The sequence below is a fragment of the Marmota monax genome, unplaced genomic scaffold (genome assembly GCF_021218885.2).
Source record: "Marmota monax isolate L192 unplaced genomic scaffold, Marmota_monax_Labrador192_F-V1.1 WCK01_AAM20220418_F8-fsc00014, whole genome shotgun sequence".
Classification (NCBI taxonomy): Eukaryota; Metazoa; Chordata; class Mammalia; order Rodentia; family Sciuridae; genus Marmota; species Marmota monax.
In genome coordinates, this window is record NW_026695222.1 from 10,078,830 (window position 1) to 10,101,349 (window position 22,520).

Sequence of the window (22,520 nt, forward strand, 5' to 3'; positions counted from 1 at the left end):
TGGGTAGAAGCCTGAGTGGAGGGAATTGAAGAATGAGTTGGCTTGTGGGTTGGCATGGCAGATGATCCACAATGAGAAACAAAGGCAATCACTAACTCGAGGGAATACAAAAAGCTGTTCTGAGCTAAAAGGGTCATCATATGAACCACATGACTTAGCTCAGAATGTGTGATTGCAACCAAACCAGTAATGCTGTTCTACCCTTCAAGACATCATTGTATGAAGGCGACAGTGGATGGAGGGTACATGTGGTGGGGAGGGGTTAAAGAGATAAATCTTCCCTTTTAAAAAGATGTCTGAATCAACATTAGGAGTTGAAGCATAGGGAATGTAAGGTTGCAGAAAGTGTGGAAAAGTTGTTTTGGAGAGGAAAACCATAAGGAAAGTGTGGAATGAATGTGGGTTGTCTGGGGATTCATGTGACATGTGAGATGCTGTATTTGAAATGTAACCAGTCAACACAGTAAAGAGACTTTCCCATTCACTGAGTGCTCTTAGTGGTGGGTATTGGGTGAAGCAGGCTCTCTAGCCTCTGCACCCAGGTAGAGTTTGGGGTCTTTAATGGGGTCTGGTGTGGGAGGCAAGTCTTAGAATGATGACCCTGGCAGGCCTGGCTGATGGAAACTGGGATGTCCTGGCCAATCCCAGGGCTTGTGCCCCTCAATCATTCCTGCTGAGCCTTTGTTTGGGGAAGTATCTTCTATTTTTGTGCCTAGTGTAGTAATATTGAATTTTCAAGAACTATGCTGTGGGCTGGTCCCAAGGTTGCTATTCCATACGTGGATTCTGCTGTGCCCCTTGTTTTGCATGGTAGATTTTTGGACCTGAGTGAAAAGGTTCCTGTAAGTCATGAGACCCCCTGGTCTCCCACAAGATCAGTGTTGGGATCTATGGGAGACCATCCAAGACAGAACCTGAGCCAGTTATATTCTAGGCCACCTGTGTTCAATCCTCAGTGTGTGTGTGTGTGTGTGTGTGTGTGTGTGTGTGTGTGTATATATATATATATATATATATATATATATATATATATATATACAATGACATTGATAATATACTATGCTTAATAAACTGCACAATGGCACAAGCACTCTTTTCAAGCTTTTGCTTATTAAACATTCAGTGTCCACAACAACACTGTGCAGTGGCTACTGCTCTGCCTTACTTACACTGGAGGAAAATGAGACATAAGAGATCAGTGACCTGCGCAACCAGGAAGCTCCAAGCAGTATAGTCCAGGTCTGCCCCTGGCCACTGGTCTCTAGTATCCCTAGTATGAACTGCCCATGACTTCTTTTTGTAGGCTTTTTAATCCCTACAAGGTCATTCTTTCTTTATTTTATTTTATTTTTAAATTTTTTCTACGTGGTTGTACATGATAGTGGAATGCATTTCAATTTATCATACACAAATGGAGTGCAACATTTCAATTCTCTGGTTGTACATGGTGTAGAGATGCACCTACAAGGTCATTTCTGAAAGGTTTGTTGTCAGGCCCTCAGTGTGGCAGCCTCCCTCCTTGTCTACCCCACTTCTCAATGTCCTTGGTAGGGTGACTCCACGTATCCCCTGGAGTTTCCTTAAAGTGCCCTCATGTCTGGAGATGAGCAGAGCACCTGCAGAGGCTGGGCGAACTGGGGAGTGTGCACAGCCTGAGAGGCACGGATTCCCAGCCTGGGTGGGACCAGAGTGGCACTCCAGTGGCCTGGGGAAGGGGGCTGCAGCCCTTTAGACCTGCCAGCCTGAGGTCAGGGACACAGCAGCTTTCCTGGGCTGGGTCCATTTGTTGTTCCTTCTCTTCCCACCCCAGGCCCAGAGCTCTCAAGGACCCCACTCCCACTCTGGCCTGACATGGCACTTGCTTAGGGTCCAGGAGGTGGTAACAGTTGAGGCAGGCGTCTGTCATGTCCCGTGGGGTTGTCCCTGCACCTGTTAACCTTACTGTGCCTGCAGTTCTTGTACTCCATAGTAGCTCCGAACCCAGGTTTCTTACTGGGAGAGCTGTAGTGGAGGACATGCCACGAAGTTGTCCCCAAGGCCCTCAGTTTCAGGGCCTGAGTCCCTTGTCCCTGACCCGTAGTGGTGTGGGTGTGGTGGGAGTATCCTTAGCTTCCTCCTGAATCTGCCGATCCCTTTGGAACATTCCCTTATGCTTCTGGGACCTTCCTTTGACTCCATGACAGTGGCTACCTTGCCCACGAGGCTGCTGACAGGGATTTCTTTTCTAAAGACTTTGCACTGGCCACACTAGGTGTGTCTTTCCTGGTCACTTATCGTACTTCAGGGTTAACTGGATGGGACCCCACAAACATGGCTGTCCCCTGCATCACCACTCCTGGGCTGGAGCCTGACTCTACTCCTAACACACCAGCCCCTTAGATCCTTCTGTCCCCACTCTAGGGGCTGTGTCTGGTGCAAGTGTTGTTTTGACCCCCAGCCTCTCCTGGCAGCCAGAATGCTTGGAAATGATTTCCAGGTGACACTCAGTCTGTGCTTCTCTTTGAATTCAGAGTCACTGTTGCAACAGTTTCTGTCACATTGTGGCCAATGACATTGCAGTGGCCTGTACATTTTCTCTCCTAATGTCTGCACAAACAGACCCTTGTGTGTCCCCAGATGCCTGAATCACTGCAGATGGTTTGGGACCTAGTGGCTGTGGGAGCCTTCAAAAGGGTTCATAAAGTTCTAGCCCGGTCATGCTAAGGCAGTGGGATAGTTTATTGAGACACCAAGAAAGACACTCAGAGACAGGTTGTGATGTATAGGTTGTGGAAAATTGCTTTTGTGCTTAAAAAAAGGAAAAGGGAACTGCTTTGGACAAAGGTCCGTTGGTGACATGCCAGGCAGGCAGCATCCTGGACTTTCACAGTGCATTGCCCAGGGATGGTGGCCTGGAAGACCACAGTGCTGCATTCCACACCCGGCAGGGAGAGAGGACTATAGGTTAGGTCTGAAGCAGTGACAGTGTAACTTACATTGTCCCATCATAGGGCCAGCATCTTAAGCAGCTTCGTGAATGTCCCAGAAAACAGTTTCTACAGATAGCACTAGTTTGCTGTAGTTTCATGTGTGTGTGTGTGTGTGTGTGTGTGTGAGAGAGAGAGAGAGAGAGAGAGAGAGAGAGAGAGAAGGAGGGAGGGATAATACCTATATGGACATTCAGGTCGGGCCTGCTTCCAGTGTTCCATTGACTTGCCTAGGTTATTGGGAACAGAAAGGGGTGGTTCAGGGACATGGTGTTTTACTGTCCTCCTTTGTTTTAAGAATGATATAGGTGGTCACCAAATCTCCAGTGAGGCAACACTTCGGGACTTCAATAGGCAGCCTGCCAAGGCAGCAGTACACAGCCAACGTGGCGGTGTGCACACAGTGCCCCACCCAGGTGCCAGGATGCCCGACAGACACCATGCTGCCTACCTTCTTCCTTGGTCTGCTGGCCTTCTCCTCCTCTTTTGCCAAAAGGTGGCAGGAGGGCCATGTCTGATATGAAACTGAAGCAGGCATCACCGTAGTTCATCTTAGGGCTGCTGTTAATGAGTGGTATCTAAAGACTGGCAGGGTCTAGGAAAGAGGGAATTCTTAGGAGAAGCCAGTCTGGAGGGGAGAGGCTGGGTAGAGGAGGTATGTCTGGGCAGAAGGGCCTCAGAGAGGGTTAGAAAGGATCAGGATGTTGGGTAGCTTGGGAGGGTCAGAAGAGGCTGCCAGACACTGACCCCACCCAGACAGGGGATGCAAGAAAATAAGAGATGCTTCCTCAATAACTGGGCTTGGGGCTGGATCAGGAAATATGCAGTGGGGGAAGCTCTGGGCCTGTGGGGTCCTTTCATCCAGACAAACTGGAAGATTGAAGACTCTGTTCCACCTGCAATTCCAGGCCTTCCCTGCCCAACACCAGCTTCTCCCAGCCACAGGTAGCTGATCCCACACACAGATGGCCATTGATTTGAGCTGGACTGAGAAGGACCACTCAAGCACCTATAAGGAAGTTCTGCTGGGTACCTAGCCCAATTCTTTTGTGCTGTGTGTCCAGCTGATTCCTTTAATTCCAGCTGTGGCAGAGCTGAAGGTAATCTGATCACCATGCTCAATTCTGCCCAAGCCACAGGGGGCTGGCTCCATTGGAGATATAGAATAAGTTAGACTATGCATGTGGGCAACCCCACAGCCCCCCTACTGGGTGCTTCGCTGTTTCAAAATTCTGAGGTACCAGTTGTGCTTATTCTCCCTGAGGTTCTGGACCCTGGAAGCTACTTGGGGGACTCTAGTAAGATGAGCATTAGATCATAGACCCAAGTGAGGCCCACTAGGTTGGTGGTGGGTTACAAGGGCAAGGCCAGACTTGGGAGGAGGGACCTGTGTGTGCTCTGCATGGCTCAGGGACCCTCTGGAGGGGGATAGGATCAAGTTGGAGTAATGGGGCAGGGGAAGTTCTGGATTGGGGGTTGCAGTTCACAGAGAGGTGCACACTAGTGATGGCCCCACAGTTGGAAAGGAAAGTCCCCTTCCCTCTACAGGAGGCTAGGGATCAAGTCTGAGTAATGGGACAGGAGAAGTGGAGGAATAGGGGTCGTGTGGGCAGATGACAGAGGGGTGCACACCAGTGATGGCCCAGAGTTGAAGGGGAAGGTCCCCCTGCTGTAACCCAGGGGAGACTTGTCCCACATCTGGAAGTGAGGATGCTGACAGCTATTCCTGAGAGCTGATCATCAAGTCACTGAAAACCAGCTTAGTCCATTTTACCTTTGCCCTTGACCACTGTCCAGATTTGCCTGGCTCAAGGACCTGCACCCCTGAGCCCTGAACCCCAGCATGTGCCCCTTGCACTTGCCCAACCTCAAGCCCCCACTTTCCCCACCACCTCTCTCCTCCAGCTCAACTGTTTCCATCCCCTCATGGGTGTTTCTGTGACCCCAAGGACGGGGCGTTGCATGGGGCCCAACATCTGCTGGTCTGATGGGTGAGGCTGCTTCGTGCACACCATCCAGATGTTGCACTGCTTGGATAAGAACTTTCTGAGGTCGCCCTGTCAGTCCGGTCTGAAGATTTTCGGAGGGGGGACACTGTGATGCCCTGGGCCAGTGTTGCAACTAAGGTGTGCATTTAGGTCGGGCATGCAGGACAGGTTCCCACAGGGGACACAGAGATTGAGGCCCCAGAGCTGTGCTCAATCCCAGAGCGCCCACACTCATGAGTTCCTTTGCTCAGAGAGCTGTGTGAGTGACACTGGGTACATGACATCTTTGACAAGTTGCAGGAGCCAATGACTGGACAATGCCGCACATCTGCACCTGCCCACAGGTACCTGCTATTCTGGCTGCTGCAGCTTGTGGGGCACCTGAGTCTCCTGAGCTCACAAAGTCTGTCACCTACTGAGCCACCCCCCACCTGCCACCCCCACACTCTGGAGTGGGACCCTGAAGCATGGAAAATAAACCTTTGTAAATGCAACCTAGTGTCTGTCTAGGTCTCTGGGGGAGGGACAAGGAACTTGCATGATGCATGGACCACTGAGCCTGCCACGGCAGTTTCAGTACCCAAAGTGCTGGGCAAATCCACCCCAGACAAGGGGGAAGTGGTACTGGGGATAGAAGAGTCATATATATAAGCCAAAGACAGTGTCAGTTGGGCCAGGGGGAGGGGAAAGAGCAGAGGCTTTTGGTGGCCCTCTAGAGAATGGGTTAGGGTAACGAAATTCTTCCCCAGAGAGAAAGAAGTAATGATGGGGAGAATAAAGAGAGAGGAGACAGGGATGCCAGAAGGAAGGAGAGGCATGAAAAATGACGGCGAAGCCTTTACTTTAGCACATGAGGAAAATTCACTGTTTTAGGTGTAGAGGTCTGTGAGTTTTGATAAAGATATCCAGGGTCTAGCAAATGCTAGGCAAGAACTCTAACACCAAGCTACACCTTCTGGTCTTTCTTTAAAAAAGTTTTTTAAGAAATATTTTGTTTTTTAGATATTGGTGGACACAGTATCTTTATTTTATTTCTATGTGGTGCTGAGGATCGAACCCAGTGCATTACGCAAGCTGGGCAAGCACTCTACCACTGAGCCACAACCCCAGTCCCCCCCACCCCCAATTTTTTTTTTTTTTTGAGACAGGATTTCACTACTTTGCCTAGTCTGGTTTTAAATTAATGCATTCAATGCTTCTGCCTCAACCTCCTGGGCAGCTGGGACTGAAGGAAGAGGCTATTGCACCTAACTTTCCTTGTTTTAGGGTACAATTTGCATCAGGTGAAATTTACGGATTTTGATGTAGAGTTCTGTGAGTTTTTTTTTTTTTTTTTTGTGGTGCTGGGGTTTGAACTCAGGGCCTTGTTCATGTGAGTCAAGCACTCTATCAACTAAGCTATATCCCCAGCCCAAGTTCTGGGAGTTTTGATAAACATATTCATTTTAATAATTTTCCAACCATCATCAAATGTAGACAATATCATCCTTCCCCAACTCCAAGCTCCTTGCTACAGCTTGTTCCCAAATGCCTATGTGCTAGAGGATTAGTCCCAGGGTTGGCACTCTTGAGAGGGGGTGGAAACTTCAAGAGGTAGGGCCTGGTGACAGGTCTTCCTTTCATTGGGGTCTGCCCTTGAAGGGCTTATTAGGACCCAGCCCCTCCTCTTCCTCTCAATGGTTCCTGGCCATGAGGGAATGACTTTGCCCCTTCTCCTCCTCCCCACCTTGATGCCTTCCTGGTCACAGGCCCAAGACCTATTGGGCAACTGACCATGGACTGAAACCAGCGAAAAATGAGATCTGATAAACTTTCTCTCTTCGTAAGTTGGTGATCTGAGGAAATTTGTGACAGTAGCTGAAAGCTGACTGATACACTCCTGGTTTCTTTGACAGCTTTCCTTAAATACCCTGTGCGTATCACAGGCATTGCCATGGCCAATTTGAATAAGATCTCCTTTTCTCCACTTTCAGACACCTCTAGTTCCTTTCCATCACAAATCCTCCTGGTGCCCACCCCAGAATGGTTTGAGGAGAGAAACAACTTTCATAGCCCCAGTAGCCACCATGGTTAGTTTCTGAAAATGAAGTCCACACTGCTGGGACACTGGCAGTGTAGATGGTGCAGAGAAGAGGGGAGAATATGCAGGAGGGGTGGGGAGGAACGTGGAGGGGCAGACAGTCTGCTGAAATCAGTTAACTGTTACTTATTCTCCGATAACCTGGTCTAAGGGTAATACGGGAGTCCTTTAAAGAAAGTTAAGAGATGGGGGGTTTAATCTGGATATTTGCAACATTTAGTTAGGAAAGCATCCTAGAACACCTTAACCTTTTCTGGCACCATTATCCGATTTCTTTAAGGTATCAGTGAGCTAGGAAGAGGGGTTGGTACACCTGATAAGTAACCATGGAAACAAGTGTGGCTTGCTTGTCATATAGCCCTAGGTCATATAGCAACTCCCTGGAGAGCTGAGACTGGTTCCCAGGGATTTTCCCTCTCCTTCCCTCTTGCGATAATGCATTGGAAATCCCCCCATGTGGCAAGCCCTCTATCAGTAGAGGGGCCATAGTACTGAACATAAGAGATGGAGACATTTCTTCCTTGGAAATTTTATTTTACAGGGACACGCACAAAAACAAAACAAAAACAAAACTTGTAGTCTTTTAAACTTGCAAAATTGTAGTAGGTGCCATGTGATGTATTCATATAGAACCAAGTTAGAAAATCATAGCGGTGGGAGTGAGGGATGCTCTAGACAGGACAGTCATGAAATGATCCTTGTTTTTTTCCAGTACTGGCTACAATGGGTGTGTCTTTCCTGGTCACTTGTCCTGCAATAGGGCTAACTGGATGGGACCCTGCAAACCTGACTGTCCCTTCTATTACCACTCTTGGGCTGGAGCCTGACCCTGATCTGAACACAGCAGCCCTTAGATCCACTGCCCTTATTTTAGGGTCTGTGTCAGGAAGAGGCCCTTTGACCCCCGGCCTCTTCTGGACAGCCATAATTCTTGGATATGACTCTAGGGGACACCCAGTCTGTCCCTGTCCCCCTGCATCCAGAGTCACAATCAGAGCAGTTCCTTTCACACTGTGGCCAGTGACATTACAGTGACCTGTGCCCTCCTCTACCATCTTCTGCACAGACAAACCAGCATGTGTCCCCAGACACCTGAATTATTGCAGAAGGTCTGGGACCAGGTGGCTGTGGGAGCCTTCTGGAGAAAGATTTGTGATGATCCAGTCCAGTTGTGCTAGGACAGTGGGATAGTTTGCTGATATTCTAGGGAACACACCCTGAGACAGAGTGTGATGCACAGGATGTTGGAACCTCTTTCAGGAAAGGTCCCTTGGCGACAGGCAAGACTCATAGCACCTCTGTATTTCATAGTGCATTGTCCAGTGATAGCGGCCTCGAAGAGCACAGTGCAGGATTCCACACCAGGCAGGGAGAGGGGGTTATAGGTTAGGTCAGAAGCAGTGACATCATAGCATACTTTGCCCCATCATAGGGCCTACATCCCAAGCAGCTTTGTGAATGTCTGACAAGCAATTTGTACAGATAACACCATTTTTCTATAGTTTCCAGTGCTAGAGAAAGATGTGTGTGTGTGTGTGTGTGTGGTGTGTGTATGGAGAGAGAGAGAGAGAGAGAGAGAGAGAGAGAGAGAGAGAGAGAGAGAGAGAGAGAGAGAAATGATGCTCTTCATGATAATACCTATATGGACATTCAGGTCGGGCCTGCTTCCAGTGTTCCGTTGACTTGCCTAGGTTATTGGGAACAGAAAGGGGTGGTTCTGGTACATAGTGTTTTACTGCCCTTCTTTTTTTTTGCTTTTTAAGGATGACACAGGTGGATACCAAATCTCCTCTGAGGAAACATGTGATCGCATAAATAGTGACCAGCCAGCACAGCAGCGCTGTGCCCAGTGCCCTACCAAGAGTGACAGGATGCCCAACACAATGCTGCCCGCCTTCTTCCTTGGCCTTCTGGCCTTCACCTCCCATTGCTACATCCAGAACTGCCCAAAGTGTGGCAATATGGCCATGAATGAGAATGCAGAGGAGTCAGGTATCATCATGGCCCATCTTGGGCCTGCAGGTAGTGGGTAGTGCCCAAGAACTGGCAGGGACTAGGAAAGAGCATACGTAGGGTACGTGAGCTGAGTGTCCCACTTCAGGGGGCTTATGTTTAGGTGGAGGAGAGAGGTGGGAAACAGTGAACATGTTCCAGAGGGCTAAAGCTATTGTGTGGATGCTGAGGGTCACCAAAGCCTCCTGTTTTAAAAGACTAGGTACTTAGGATGGTGTTATTAGGATGTGATTCAATCTTAAAGAGGTGGCGCCTAGTGGCAGGACTTGTGGTTTTTGGGAGCATGTCCTTGAAGGGGACAGTGGAAACCTGGCCAATCCTTGTTCCTAGCCAAAGGTGAGTGGTTTTGCTCCACGTTGTGATTCTGCCAGTATATGCTGCCTCGCCATGGACCATAAGCAACAAGGCCAACTGGTGATGGCCTGGAACCCGTGAAACCATTGCCAAATCAAACTTAAATCTTTATAAGTTAATGCCTCAGGTATTTTGCTATGATAGGAAAACCTAACAAAAGAGTTTAGAAACAAAGCTAAATAATAATATATTTTAGTAGCAAGAAACACATTATGTTAGAGGAGTTGGGGTGTGGCTCAGTGGTTGAGCAGGTGTTCAGCATGTGCAAGGTCTGGGCTTGATCCCTAGTATGACCTTCCCCCAAAAGAAAAGAAACGGCTTTTGTAGATTAGTAAGAGCCATAGAGAATAAGAGAGGTGCCTGTTCTTACATTTCTAAGGGTTGTTGATGTCAACTTCCTCCTGGCCATGATCTCAGAGTCCTGGGCAATGGTGAGGAGAGATGCCACATGCATCAAGGCAGGAGCAGTGGGTTTTTTGCAGTGCTGGGGATCCACTCCAGGGCCCCCAACCTGCTGGGCAAGGGCTCTACCATTGAACTGAATCTTCAGAACTTTCATTTTTCTTTGAGTCTGGGTCTTGCTAAGTTGCCAAGGCTGGCCTGGAAGTTGAGATCCTCCTGCCTCAGCCATCGAGGAGCTGGGTGACAGGTAGCGCCAGGGTGCTGACTCTTTGCTTAATCATGGTGGGATCCACCTCAGTTCCACACCTGTCTGACTCAGGACCAGCATGTTCCTCAAATGTTTCCATCGCACACGAGGTGCCCTCTTGTGCTCCTATAATTTTGGTCCCTGCTGTTCACCTCTTCACAGTTACAGACCATTCCTGTGTCTTCATGGTGGAGAGTCCTCAGGTGAGACAAATGGAAAAGGGGGAAGAGAGAAAGCTGTGCTGCTGCTAGCAGCAGAGTCCATCTGAAAATGAGGTCCAGCCCCTGGGACACTGGCAGGGCCACTAGATGGTGCACATAAGAGGAGAGAAAGACACAGGAGGGTGGGGAGGGGCAGAGGGTCTGCTGAAATGAATGTTTCAAATGAACTGTTGTTACCTGTTCTCACACAACCTAGACTAAAGTGGAGGGGAGTACTTTAAAAAAAGTTATGAGACTTGGGGTTTAATCTGGAGATTTGCATTTCTCCCTTGTCACCCCTCTAAAGGGAAGAACAGTCATCAATGGTAAAAGGCAGTTTCAGTAAAGCAACACCAAGAGATGTCCCTCAGGAGGGAACTCTGGGCCTCTTCCCCGTGATTTCCAGAACACTTCAAGATCAGAGAAACTTCTCCAGGAATGAACTCTAGAAATGATCCCTGCAGGCATAATCTTAGAACTGGTTCCTCTCCCTAGGGCCCATATAAGCCAGTTAAGAGGATCCTGGGCAGAGACGAGGGGAACAGAGCCTTCTGAGACAAGGAAATGGTAGGATCCAAAGCAGGACTGGCAAGAAGCAGATAGAGTTGTGATGCATGTGAGAGGTAGGACTGACAAGGGTGAGGGAAGAGAAGGAGCAGGGTGAGTAGGGAGAGTGTCAGGTGTGGGAGGAGCAGCTGGTGGGATGGTGGTTGATGGCAGAGTTGGGGAAGCTTGGGAGATGCAGGGGGCAGCAGAGAATCCAGAATCCAGTTGACTATGTTAAGTCTCAGAGGCCCAGTGGATATCCACAGGGAGGTGTCATTGGGGAGGTGTAACTTCAGGAAAGGACACTGGGAAGGTGTCCAGTATGAGGGAAGAAAAGCCAGGTAAATGTAATATCACTGGAGTCAAAGGAAGTGTGCATCAAGGAAAGGACCAAGGCAACCATGTTGAATGCTGCTCACGGAGTATTGTCAATGAGGATTTGGTCTTGCCTACCAAGTCTGGCAACAAATTTATGACCTTGATAACAGGAGTTTTAGTGTGCTGGTCTGGGCAGAAGCCTGAGTGGAGGAAGTTGAAGAATGAAAATTGGCTTGCGGATAAACATGGTAAATGAACCAAAAAATCAAGTTGATCACTAACTCCAGGAAACACATAAAGCTGTTCTGAGATTGAAGCATCATCATATAAACCAAATGGCTTACCTCAGAAGGGTGTGATATCAACCAAAATGGTAATACTGCTCTAATCTTTATGACACCATTGTATGAAGGTGACAGTGGATGGAGGGTACATGTGATGGGGAAGGGTTAAAGAGCTAAGTCTTCCCTTTTTAGAAGATGTATGACTCAACATCAGGAGTTGAGGAATAGGGAATATAAAGTTACAGAAAGTGTGGAAAAGTCCTTTTCTGAAGGCATAATTACAAGGGAAGTGTTGTAGGAATGTGGGTTGTCTGGGGTCCATGAGATGCTATATTTGAAATGTAGCCAGTCAACACAGTGAAGAGACTTTCCCCAACCACTAAAGGCTCTGTCACAGTACTTGACTAAGTTCCTAGAGTTGGAGTAGGTGGTGCTCAGGTCTAGGAGGTATTTGTGTACCTTTGAGCCTTACAGGGCCTGGAGATCTTGCTCCTCCGAGTAGCTTCCCAAGACCAATGTTCCTGGCTATGAGGGCTAAGATGGGGGACATGCCACAAATTGTTTCCAAAATGCTCCCAGTCTCAGGGCCTGAGTCCCTGAATCGTGCCCTGTGGTGGTGTGTGGGTGATAGGAGCATCCTCAGCTTCTCCTTGAAGTCTGCCATGTCCCTCCATATCCGTCCCCTTGGGAACAATCCCCTGGGCTTCTGTGGCCTTCTTTTGACTCCATGACAGTGGCTACCTTGCCCATGAGGCTGCTGGCATGAACTCTCTTTTCAAAACCTTTGAATTGGCCATACTAGGGGTGTCTTTCCTGGTCACTTGTCCTGCAACAGTGCTAACTGAATGGAACCCCACAACCCTGGCTGTCCCCTGCATCACCAGTCCTAGCCTGGAGGCCCACTCTGCTCCTAACAAACACACCAGCTCCTTAAATCCTCCTGTCCTCACTCTAGGGGCTTTGTCAGACGCAAGAGGCCATTTGAACCCCAGCCTCTTCTGAACAGCAAGAGTGCTTGGAGGTGGTCTTTAAGTGAACTCTGGTCTTCTGTCCAAATTCAGAGTCACAATCATGGCAGTTTCTGTGGCCAATGACATTCCAGTGGCCTGCACCCCATCCTCTACCATCTTCTGCACGGATAAACCATGTGTGTCTCCACACACCTGAATCAATGCAGATGGTTTGGGACCTAGTGGCTATGATAGGCTTCTAGAAAGGCTTTTGTAATGTCCAGTTGTGGTATGGTGGTGGTATAATTTGGTGAGATCCCAAGGAAGACACCCTGAGATGGATTGTGATACACAGGTTGTTGAAAACTGCTTTCAGAGAAATTCTCAAGGTGACAGGCATGGCTGTCCCTTGTATCACCGCTCCCACGGTGGAGCCTGACTCTTCTCTGAACACAGCAGCCCCTTCATTCTTCTGCCCCCACTCTAGGGCTCTGATAGGTGGAAAGGGCTCTTTGACCCTCAGCCTCTTCTGAACAGCCAGAGTGCTCAAAGATGATCTCCAGGTGACACCCTGCCTGTCCCTCTTCCCAAATCTGAGTCATAACTACAGCAGTTTGTATCACAGTGTGGTCAATAAAATTCTGGTCACCTGAGCCCTTCCTTTTCCATATTCTGCACAGACAGACGGAAGTGTGCACTCAGATGCCTCAAACACTGCAGATGGCTTGGGGCCTGGTGGCTGTGCAAGCCTTGGAGAAAGGAGCTGGTTATGTCCCAGCCAGTTGTGCTGGGGCAGTGGATACTTTTCTAAGACCCCAGGAACATGCCCTGAGATGGAGTGTGATGCACAGGATGTTGGAAACCTCTTTCAGGAGAGGTCCCTTGGCCACAGGCAAGACTCATAACACCTCTGTCTTTCACAGTGCATGGCCCAGTGATGGTGGCCTGGAAGAGCACAGTGCTAGATTCCACACCAGACAGGGAGAGGGGGTTATAGGTTAGGTCAGAAACAGTGACGTTGTAGCTTATGTTGTCACATCATAGAGCCAGCATCCCAAGCAGCTTCATGAATGTCCAAGAAAGCAGTTTCTACAGGTAGCACTTGTTTGCTATAGTTACTGAGAGAGAGAGAGAGAGAGAGAGAGAGAGAGAGAGAGAGAGAGAGAGAGAGAGAGAGGGAGACTTCTTCAAGATAATACCTATACAGACATTCATGTCTGGGGCTGCTTTAAGTGTGCCATTGACTTGGCTAGCTCCTTGGGAACGGAAAGGGGCGTTTCAGGGACATGGTGTTTTACTGTCTTGCTCTTTTTCTTGTTTTTCTTAGGATGACGGATGACACAGGTGGCTGCCACATTGTCTCTGAGGGAACACCATCCCACATAAATAGATAAACCACCAAGGCAGCAGCACACAGCCCGTCTACGAGCACTGTTCCCTGGCCTCCCCGGGAGCAACAGGATGCCCAGCACTCTGCTGCCCGCCTGCTTCCTTGGCCTGCTGGCCTTCACCTCTGCGTGCTACATTCAGATGTGCCCAAGCGGGGGCAAAAAGATCATGATTGAGAATGGAGACGACCCAGGTACTACTGTGGACCATCTCAGTAGGCCAGCCATGATCAGTGCCTAAGGATGGACAGGGGCTAGGAAAGAGGGAGTCCTTGGGAGAAGCCAGTCTTGAGGGGTAGAAGGGGCTGCTGCACACTGATCCCATCCACATAGGGGATGCAAGAAATTGAGAGAGATGCTTTTCCAGTAACTGGGCTTGGGGTTGGATCAGGGAGAATGCAGTGGGGAGGCCTCTGCTGGACCTCTTGGGTCCTCTTATCTGGACTAGTTGGAGGATTGGCGGTTCTGTCCCACCTGCAATTCTAGGTCTTCTCCACCAAGCACCAGCTGCTCTCAGCCACAGATAGCTGACCTCACGTTCAAATGGCTACTGATCTAAGCTGGCCTTAGAAGTAGGACCACTCAAGTATCTGTAAGGAGGTTCTGCTAGACACCTAGCCCAATTCTCTTTTGCTGTATGTCCAGCTGATTCTCCTTTTTTTTTTTTTGTTTAAAAATTTTTTATAATTGTAGATGGATAGAAAGCCTTTCTTTTATTTATTTTTATGTGGTGCTGAGGATCGAACCCAGTGCCTCATGCATGAGAGGCAAGCGCCATGCCACTGAGCTACAGCCCCAGCCCCAGCCAATTCCTTTTAATTCCAGCTATGACAGAGCTGAAGGAAATCTGATCAGTTCTGCCCAGGCCACAGGTGGCTCTATGTGGAGCTGTAGAATAAGGGAGACTGGGCAGGTGGGCAACCCTACAGCCTCCCTACTGTGTGTTGGCTTCTTTGAAGGTCTGAGGTACCAGGTTTTCATGTTCTCCCCAGAGTTCAGGGCCCTGAAAGCCATCTGGATGGCTACAGTAGGGTGAGCATTGGATCATGTATCCAAGTGAGACCTACCAGATTGGTGGTAGGTTGCAAAGGCAAAGCCAGAAATGGGAGAAAAGGTTTGTGTGTGGTCTGCATATGGTCAGGGGGCCCTCTTCAAGGGCCTAGGGATGAAATTTACACAATGGGGCAAAGGGAAGTTATGCAATAGGCATCTAATAGGCAGATGACAGAGGAGGGCATACCAGTGATGTCCCAGAGTTGGAGAGAAGGTCTCCTGCAGTATCCCATGGGAGACCTGTCCCACAAGTGAAGGTGAGGATGCTGAGGGCTGTTACTGAGAACTGGTCATCTGTCGCCTGAAAATGGAAGTGTTTTGTCCATTTTGCACCCACCCTTGACCTCTCTCCAGATCCGTCTCCCCCTAGGACCTCAGTCCCATGATTATCACTTGCACTCTGGCACCCTGAAGCCCAGCATGTACTCCTTGCACCTGCCTGGCCTGGTGCATGCCCCTACTTTTCCCACCGCCTCTCTGATCCCACTCACCTGCATCCATCCCTGCAGTACCAGAGCCACAAGATAAGGCGCCGACTGAGAATTTTAATCAACTGCCAGGAGAAGACAATGAGGTTCAGGAGGAACATGGAAATGCTGCACTGCTTCCACAAGAAACTTCCAACGTGGCCAGGCAAGCACATCCTGAAGCTGTGCTGGAAGAAGAGCAGCAAAAGGCCCCCAGGCTGAGGTTGAAACGCAGGTGAGCTACTGGGGAGGGTTGGCGGGGCAGGTGCCTGCAGGGGACACAGGGGTGGAGGTTCCGGAGCTCTGCGCACCCCCAGGATGCCCACGCTGTTATGGTCCTTCCCACAGATAAGTGCACCAGCGACCCCACCCTGCGTGCCGCCCCGCCTTTGACCGAAGCAGGGGAGCCCGTGACAGGAGCAATGCCACCCAGCTGGAGGAGCACACCTGCTGCAGATAGCTGGGACACTGAGGCCCGCCCAGCCCAGAAGGCCAGTCAGGGTTTGAGCTGCCTTCAGCCGCCACTCTAAACATCTCTTCCCACCCCTGTCCCAAAGAAAATAAACCTTTATAGATGCACCTCAGTGTTCCTCTCAATCTCTCGGGTAGGGAGGGGAGACCGTACCAGGTGGAGCACAGACCACCGAACACTCCAGCCAGTTCATATACCAAACGTAATGGAGGCATTTTAATATATCTCAAATGAACACAGATTCTAAAGCCAGATGGGCTCCTTGGAAGGGGTTCTGCTCAATCCCGAGAACAGGAAAGGACAGGTGCTCCCAAGACTCCCCTTTTCCAAAGTGCTTGCCAACCAGCAGCTAGGAATGAGGTCAGCAGGTGACCTAAGGGCACAGAGCAACCTGGCCCAGGGTCACACCCTTCCTGGGGACCACACCCAGTGGCTGGTCCATTTGGGCCCAAATGTAAGACACCTCTGCACTGAAGGAGAATTTCAGCTCCCTGTGGGGTCAGCTGAGGTCTGTAAGGCAGTGGCCCGTCTGCCTATACCTCTCCCTGCCCCTCCCCATGCCCACTGCTGCAGACACCCTGTCTCTAAAGTCCCTCTCAGGCTGCTCCCTGGGGCACCCACATGCAGTAATGAGGAAGAGATAAGAGCCAGTGTCAGAGAGACCAGCCCCCTCTTCTCTTGGAGAGGAGAATGGGACAGACCTGGGCTCTCCTACCTTCCTGTCCCTCTCCTCAAGGAGGGTCTGAGGCCAACATGGTCAAGCAGGTGCCAGAGCCTTCTGTCCTGGAGTCACTGACCCTGAGTCATTAGTGTGAGCTCCAGCCCTGAGGAGCTGGCCAGGCTGACCTGGGTTGCACATGCAGGTCACTGGCCTTCCTGGCTTAGAAAGCCAAGGGCTTGAGCCCAGCAATGGCCCCAGAGAGGCCTCCCACATACCCTGTGGCCACAGTGACCTCATTCAAGCTGACCTGTGCACATAAATTACCATAGTATAATGTCCCAGTGTGACTGACCTAATTCCTCTGTTCACCACTTCCCCATCTGCTGGTACGCCCCATTACAGATGCTCAGAAACACCAGTGTCCAAAGCAGACAGAAATCCTGTCCTCAGGCTGGGGGTGCAGCTCAGTGCTGCAGTGCTTGCCTGGCATGCAGGAGTCTCTGGGCTCATGCTCTAGGAAGTGGGCCTAGGGTAGGTGGGGAGGGCCTCCTGCCTTCATGGGGCTTATATTCAGATAGAGGAGGGGAGGTGGGAACCGTGAACATGTTCCAGAGGGCTGTGCTACAGTGTAGACATTGAGTGTCCCCAAGCCCTTTGTGCTAAAGCCTTGATCCACAGAGAGGTGTGTTTAGGATGTGCTTCAATCTTGAAGAGGTGCTGCCTAGTGGGAGGACATGCGGTTGTGGAGAGCATGTCCTTGAAGGGGACAATGGTACCCTGGCCTGTCCTTGCTCTGTCTTGTGCTTCCCAGCCATGAGATATGTGGTTTTGCTCCATTCTGTGATACCCTCAGTATATGCTGCCTCTTCGTGAACCCAGAAACAACAAGGCCAATTGATGATGATCTGGAACCTCTGAAACCATTGTCAAAATTAAAGATAAACCGTAGTAGATTTTAGAGGCAAAGGCACCTTGTGTTATAGGAACTGGGGTATATATGGCTCAGTGGTTGAACAGGTTCTCAGCATGTATAAGGCTCTGGGATGGATCCCCAGCACAGCCCCTCAAAAAGAAAAAAAGAAAATTTTTGTATATTGGTAAGTGGTATGGAGATTGGAGAAAGGGCCTGTTCTCACATTTCTAAGGGTTGTTGGTGTCAACTTCCTCCTGGCCATGACCTCAGAGTCCTGGGCAATGGTGAGGAGAGATGCCACATGCATCAAGGCAGGAGCAGTGGGTTTTTTGCAGTGCTGGGGATCCACTCCAGGGCCCCCAACCTGCTGGGCAAGGACTCTACCATTGAACTGAATCTTCAGAACTTTCATTTTTCTTTGAGTCTGGGTCTTGCTAAGTTGCCAAGGCTGGCCTGGAAGTTGAGATCCTCCTGCCTCAGCCTTCCAGGAGCTGGGTGACAGGTAGTGCCAGGGTGCTGACTCTTTGCTTAGTCATGGTGGGATCCACCTCAGTTCCACACCTGTCTGACTCAGGACCAGCATGTTCCTCAAATGTTTCCATCGCACACGAGGTGCCCTCTTGTGCTCCTATAATTTTGGTCCCTGCTGTTTACCTCTTCACAGTTACAGACCATTCCTGTGTCTTCATGGTGGAGAGTCCTCAGGTGAGACAAATGGAAAAGGGAGAAGAGAGAAAGCTGTGCTGCTGCTAGCAGCAGAGTCCATCTGAAAATGAGGCCCAGCCCCTAGATGGTGCACATGAGAGCAGAGAAAGACACAGGAGGGTGGGGAGGGGCAGATGGTCTGCTGAAATGAGTGAACTGTTGTTACCTGTTCTCACACAACCTAGACCAAAGTGTAGGGGAGTACTTTAAAGAAAGTTAAGAGATGGGGGTTTTAATCTGGAGATTTGAAACATTTAGTTAGGAAAGCATCTTAGAAAAACTTAAACTTTTATAGCAACATTATATGATTCCCTTAAGATGTCAGTGAGCTAGGAAGAGGGTTTGCACATCCAACTAGTAACCATAGAAATAAGTGTGACTTACCCTAGGTCACACAGCAACTCCCTGGAGAGCTGAGGAAGGTACCCAGGGCTTCCCTCCCTCCCTTCCTTCTTGCCACAATGCATTGGAAATCCTCCATGTGGCAAAACCTTACCAATAGAGGGGCCACAGTACTAAACATAAGAGATGGAGACACTTATTACTTAGGGCTTTCATTTTATAGGGACACACACACACACAGAGAGAGAGAGAGAGAGAGAGAGAGAGAGAGAGAGAGAGAGAAAGTAAACTGTCAGCTATAGTAGGTTCCATGTGACATAATAATGTAGATCAAGATACAGAATCAGCCGGGCAGCAGTGGAGGAGACAGTGGAGGCTGGAGCTACAGTTGAAAGCACTGCATGTTGAGAGGGAACAGAACCTTCCTCCCAAGAGAGTGTTTTTGTATATACTGTATTTTTTTCACTTTTGGGGATTCTTTTTGTATAACTTCAGTAAAGATTGTAAGCAAAGGTTGAGGCTTTGATGGCTTGTTTCTTAAATATTTGCTGAATCCATGCCTTGGAGCACTCTAGGTTTTCTATTATAGTGGCCAAAGGTACTTTTTCTCCCCACTTCTGTATTGATCTCTGTTGGAAGTTCTAATGCCAACTCCTGTCTGATGTGGAAGTGATAAATTGTGATTATAGGCTTCCCCCCCCATCGGTGCTTTATTTTTATCAAGTTACTCGACTAAACTCAGTTGTCTTGCAGACGTTTGTTTTTTTTTTAAGAGAGAGAGAGAGAGAGAAAAAGAGAGAGAGAGAGAATTTTAATATTTATTTTTAGTTTTCGGCAGACACAACATCTTTGTTTGTATGTGGTGCTGAGGATCGAACCCGGGCCGCATGCATGCCAGGCGAGCGCGCTACCGCTTGAGCCACATCCCTAGCCCTGTCTTGCAGACTTTGTGGTGCTGGGGGCTGTGGATGGGGGCTACAAAAACAAGACTTGGTGAAGATCTTGCTGTTTGGTGCTGAAAATGGATGATAGACTTTGTCAATCAGTCAGGCCTTTGTTGGTACCTGTCTTCAGTTTACCTCATCTCCATCTAGGGTTATATCCTATCCTGGAAAAAGAATTATGCAGAAGACTTGGGGGAGGAAAGTGATCCCTGTGGATCTATAGAGAACGGAGTTCTCTGGAAAAGGGGCTGTGACTGATGTAATGGACATGTGGTTGGAAAAATGTGTGTGTGGGAGGGGAAGGCTGGCTGGTTTTGATATTTACTGTATAGAAAGGCTGAAAAACATCTAAAGTTGGAATTGTTACACTGTCTGCAGTTTTGAATTTTCAAAATAAAGATGTGAATTAAAAAAAAGATACAAAATCATAGGGGTGGGAGTGAGGGATGTTCTAACCTGACATCCTCCACTCTTTTTATTTTAAGTGGGAAGCCCACAGACTGCATTGCCCCCACTCACACAAATGAGGGGAGAGAAGAACAGTCATCAACTGCAAAGGCAGTTGCAAGAGCTGCCTTCACCCTCAGGAGGGAACTCTGGGCCCCTTCCTCATGGTTTCCAGTACTCTTCAAGATCAGAGAAACTTCTCTAGGAATGAACTCTAGAAATGATCCCCTAAGGCATAGTCTCAGGACAGGTTCCTCTTAATAGGATCCATATGAGCCAGTCAAGTTGATCTTGAGGAGGGGTGAGAGGAGCAGAGCCTTCTGGGACAAAGAAATGGCAGATTCTGCGATCCCAAAGCAGGAGTGGGAAGAAGCAGACAGAGTTGTGATGCATGTGAGAGGTAGGACTGACAAGGGTGAGGGAAGAGAAGGAGCAGGGTGTGTAGGGTGAGGGTCAGGTGTGGGAAGAGCAGCTGGTGGGATGGTGGTTGATGGCAGAGTTGGGGACGCTTGGGAGATGCAGGGGGCAGCAGAGAATCCAGAGTCCAGTTTGACTAGGTTAAGTCTCAGAGGCCCGTTGGGTATCCTTAGGGAGGTGTCATTGAGCAGTTGAGTGACTGCAAGTCTGACACTAGGGGGAGAGGCCCAGGATGGAGATAAGGATTTGGAAGTCCTTAGCCTATAGAAAGTGTATAAAATTACATCAAAGAAGAAAAATGAAGGGATGGAGGACTTGTTCCTGGACGCTCCAACATTTAGAAATGGGAGGCAGAAAAGGACACTGGAAGAAGTATTTCAGTGGGAGGGAAGAAAAACCAAGAAAGTGTAATGTCACTGGAGCCAAACAAAGTGTGTTTTAAGAAAAGGACCAGGACACCCATGTTGAATGCTGCTCAGGGAATATAGATAATGAGGACCTACATATGCCCAACAAGTTTGACAATACAGAGGTAGGTTTTGACTTTACTAAAAGGAGTTTCAGTGGGATGGTCTGGGCAGAAGCCTGAGTGGAAGGAGTTGAAGAAGTAATGTAGCTTCTGGATTAGAATGGCAGATAAAACACACATGAAAAACAAAGACAATACTAACTCCAGGTAACACAAATAGCTGTTTTGAGATTAAACACTCATCATTTAAACCTGATAGCTTATTTTTGAAGGGTGTAATATCAAACAAACTGGTAATGTTGCTGTAACCTTCATGACATTATTGTATGAAGGAGACGGTAAATGGAGGGTATATGTGATGGGGAAGGGTTAAAGAGCTAAGTCTTCCCTTCTTAAAAGATGTTTGAATCAATATCAGGAGTTGAGGCACAGGCAATATACATTTTCAGAAAGTGTGGAAAAATTATTTTGGAAGGGATAATTACAAAGGAAGTGTGGAAGGAATGTGAGTTGTCTGGGGATCCATGTGACATGTGAGGTGCTGCATTTGAAATGGAAACAGTCAACAGTAAAGAGACTTTTCTGAGCCACCCAAAGCTCTTAGTAGTGGGTATTGGGAGAAGAAGGCTCTCTGGTATCTGTGCCCAGGTGGAATTTGGGGTCTTCAAAGGGGTCTGGTGTGATAGGTCAGTCTTAGAATGATGACCCTGGCAGGTGTGGCTGATGGAGACAGGGACCTAGAGCTTGTGCCCCTCAATTATTCTGGCTCCAAGTGTTTTCAGATGGTAATTGGGACTGACATTGCGAAGAGGGTAAGGTGTGGGCAATGCACATTTTCTTGGCCTGTCTTACAATGCACAGAGTCTTGGACGGTGGCTTGCAACCCAGCCTGTTTCCAGACACAGGTGGATGAAAGGGTTTTCCTTGCCTGACTCAGGCAGCTGCTCTCTCTAGAAAAATTTCTTCAGCATTTAGGATTGACATGAATAATGCAACACTACCCTTAATAAACTGCACAATGGCACCAGCATTTTCCTCTAACTTTTGCATATTAAATATTCAGTGCCCACAACAACACTGTGCAGTGGCTGCTGCTCTTCCTTACTTACACTGGAAGAAAGTGAGGCACAGAGAGGTCAGTGGCTGAACAATCAAGAAGCTCCAAGCAGTACAGTCAGGGGTACCCTGACCACTGGTCTCCAGTGTCCCTCATATGAACTGCCCATGACTTCTTTTTGAAGGTTCTTTTGTCCCTACGAGTTCATTCCTGAATGGCTCATTGTCAGATCTGTTAGCACAATTGCAGCCATCTTCCTTTTCCCCAACCCCACTTTATGAACACTGTTCTTATTCCCAAGAAATAGAAAGTAGCCCGAGATAGAAACCTACCGGCCTGGAGATGTGCTGGTCTCTCCCTGTTCTCTCACTGAGAGACAGGAGACAACTTACTGGTCCCTGAGATGGGGACATTCTAGTTTTCCTGTTCTCTCCTTGAGAAGATAAAGGGACACGCCGGTTTCCCTGTTCCCCCTTTGACAGATAGAAAAAGTGCCTGTCTTTGTTCCCCAAAACAAACTTGCCTTCCACAAGATCTGGGGATGCTTACTATGTCAGTCAGACTAAACTTGCCCCTACACGTGGCCATGATTCTAGCCTATAAAAGGGTAACACTCAAGGGCGAGTTGCTGCTGCTGTCCCTCCTTGCTGCTGCTGTCCCTCTTTTTGTGCAGAGCAGCCTCTTCAGGCTCCTGACAATAAACCCCCTTCTTATCCCAGGTTTGTGTGCAATCAGTCCTGTGCCACTTTTCTTTTAAGGTCCTCAGCGTGGCAGTCTCCCTCCTTGTCTGCCCCATCTCTCAATGTCCTTGGTAGGGTGACTCCACCTATCCCCTGG

The 22,520-nt window shown here is 48.9% G+C and overlaps 1 non-coding gene and 1 pseudogene across 1 annotated transcript; both read right to left on the minus strand.

The window, feature by feature from the left end:
• Positions 1 to 10,517: 10,517 nt before the first annotated feature.
• LOC124085976 (small nucleolar RNA U3) lies at positions 10,518 to 10,724 on the minus strand. Its single transcript, XR_006849653.1, has one exon. It is a non-coding gene; the product is annotated as a small nucleolar RNA U3 (small nucleolar RNA).
• Positions 10,725 to 19,785: 9,061 nt separating this feature from the next.
• Positions 19,786 to 19,983, minus strand: LOC124085975 (small nucleolar RNA U3; annotated as a pseudogene).
• Positions 19,984 to 22,520: the final 2,537 nt, after the last annotated feature.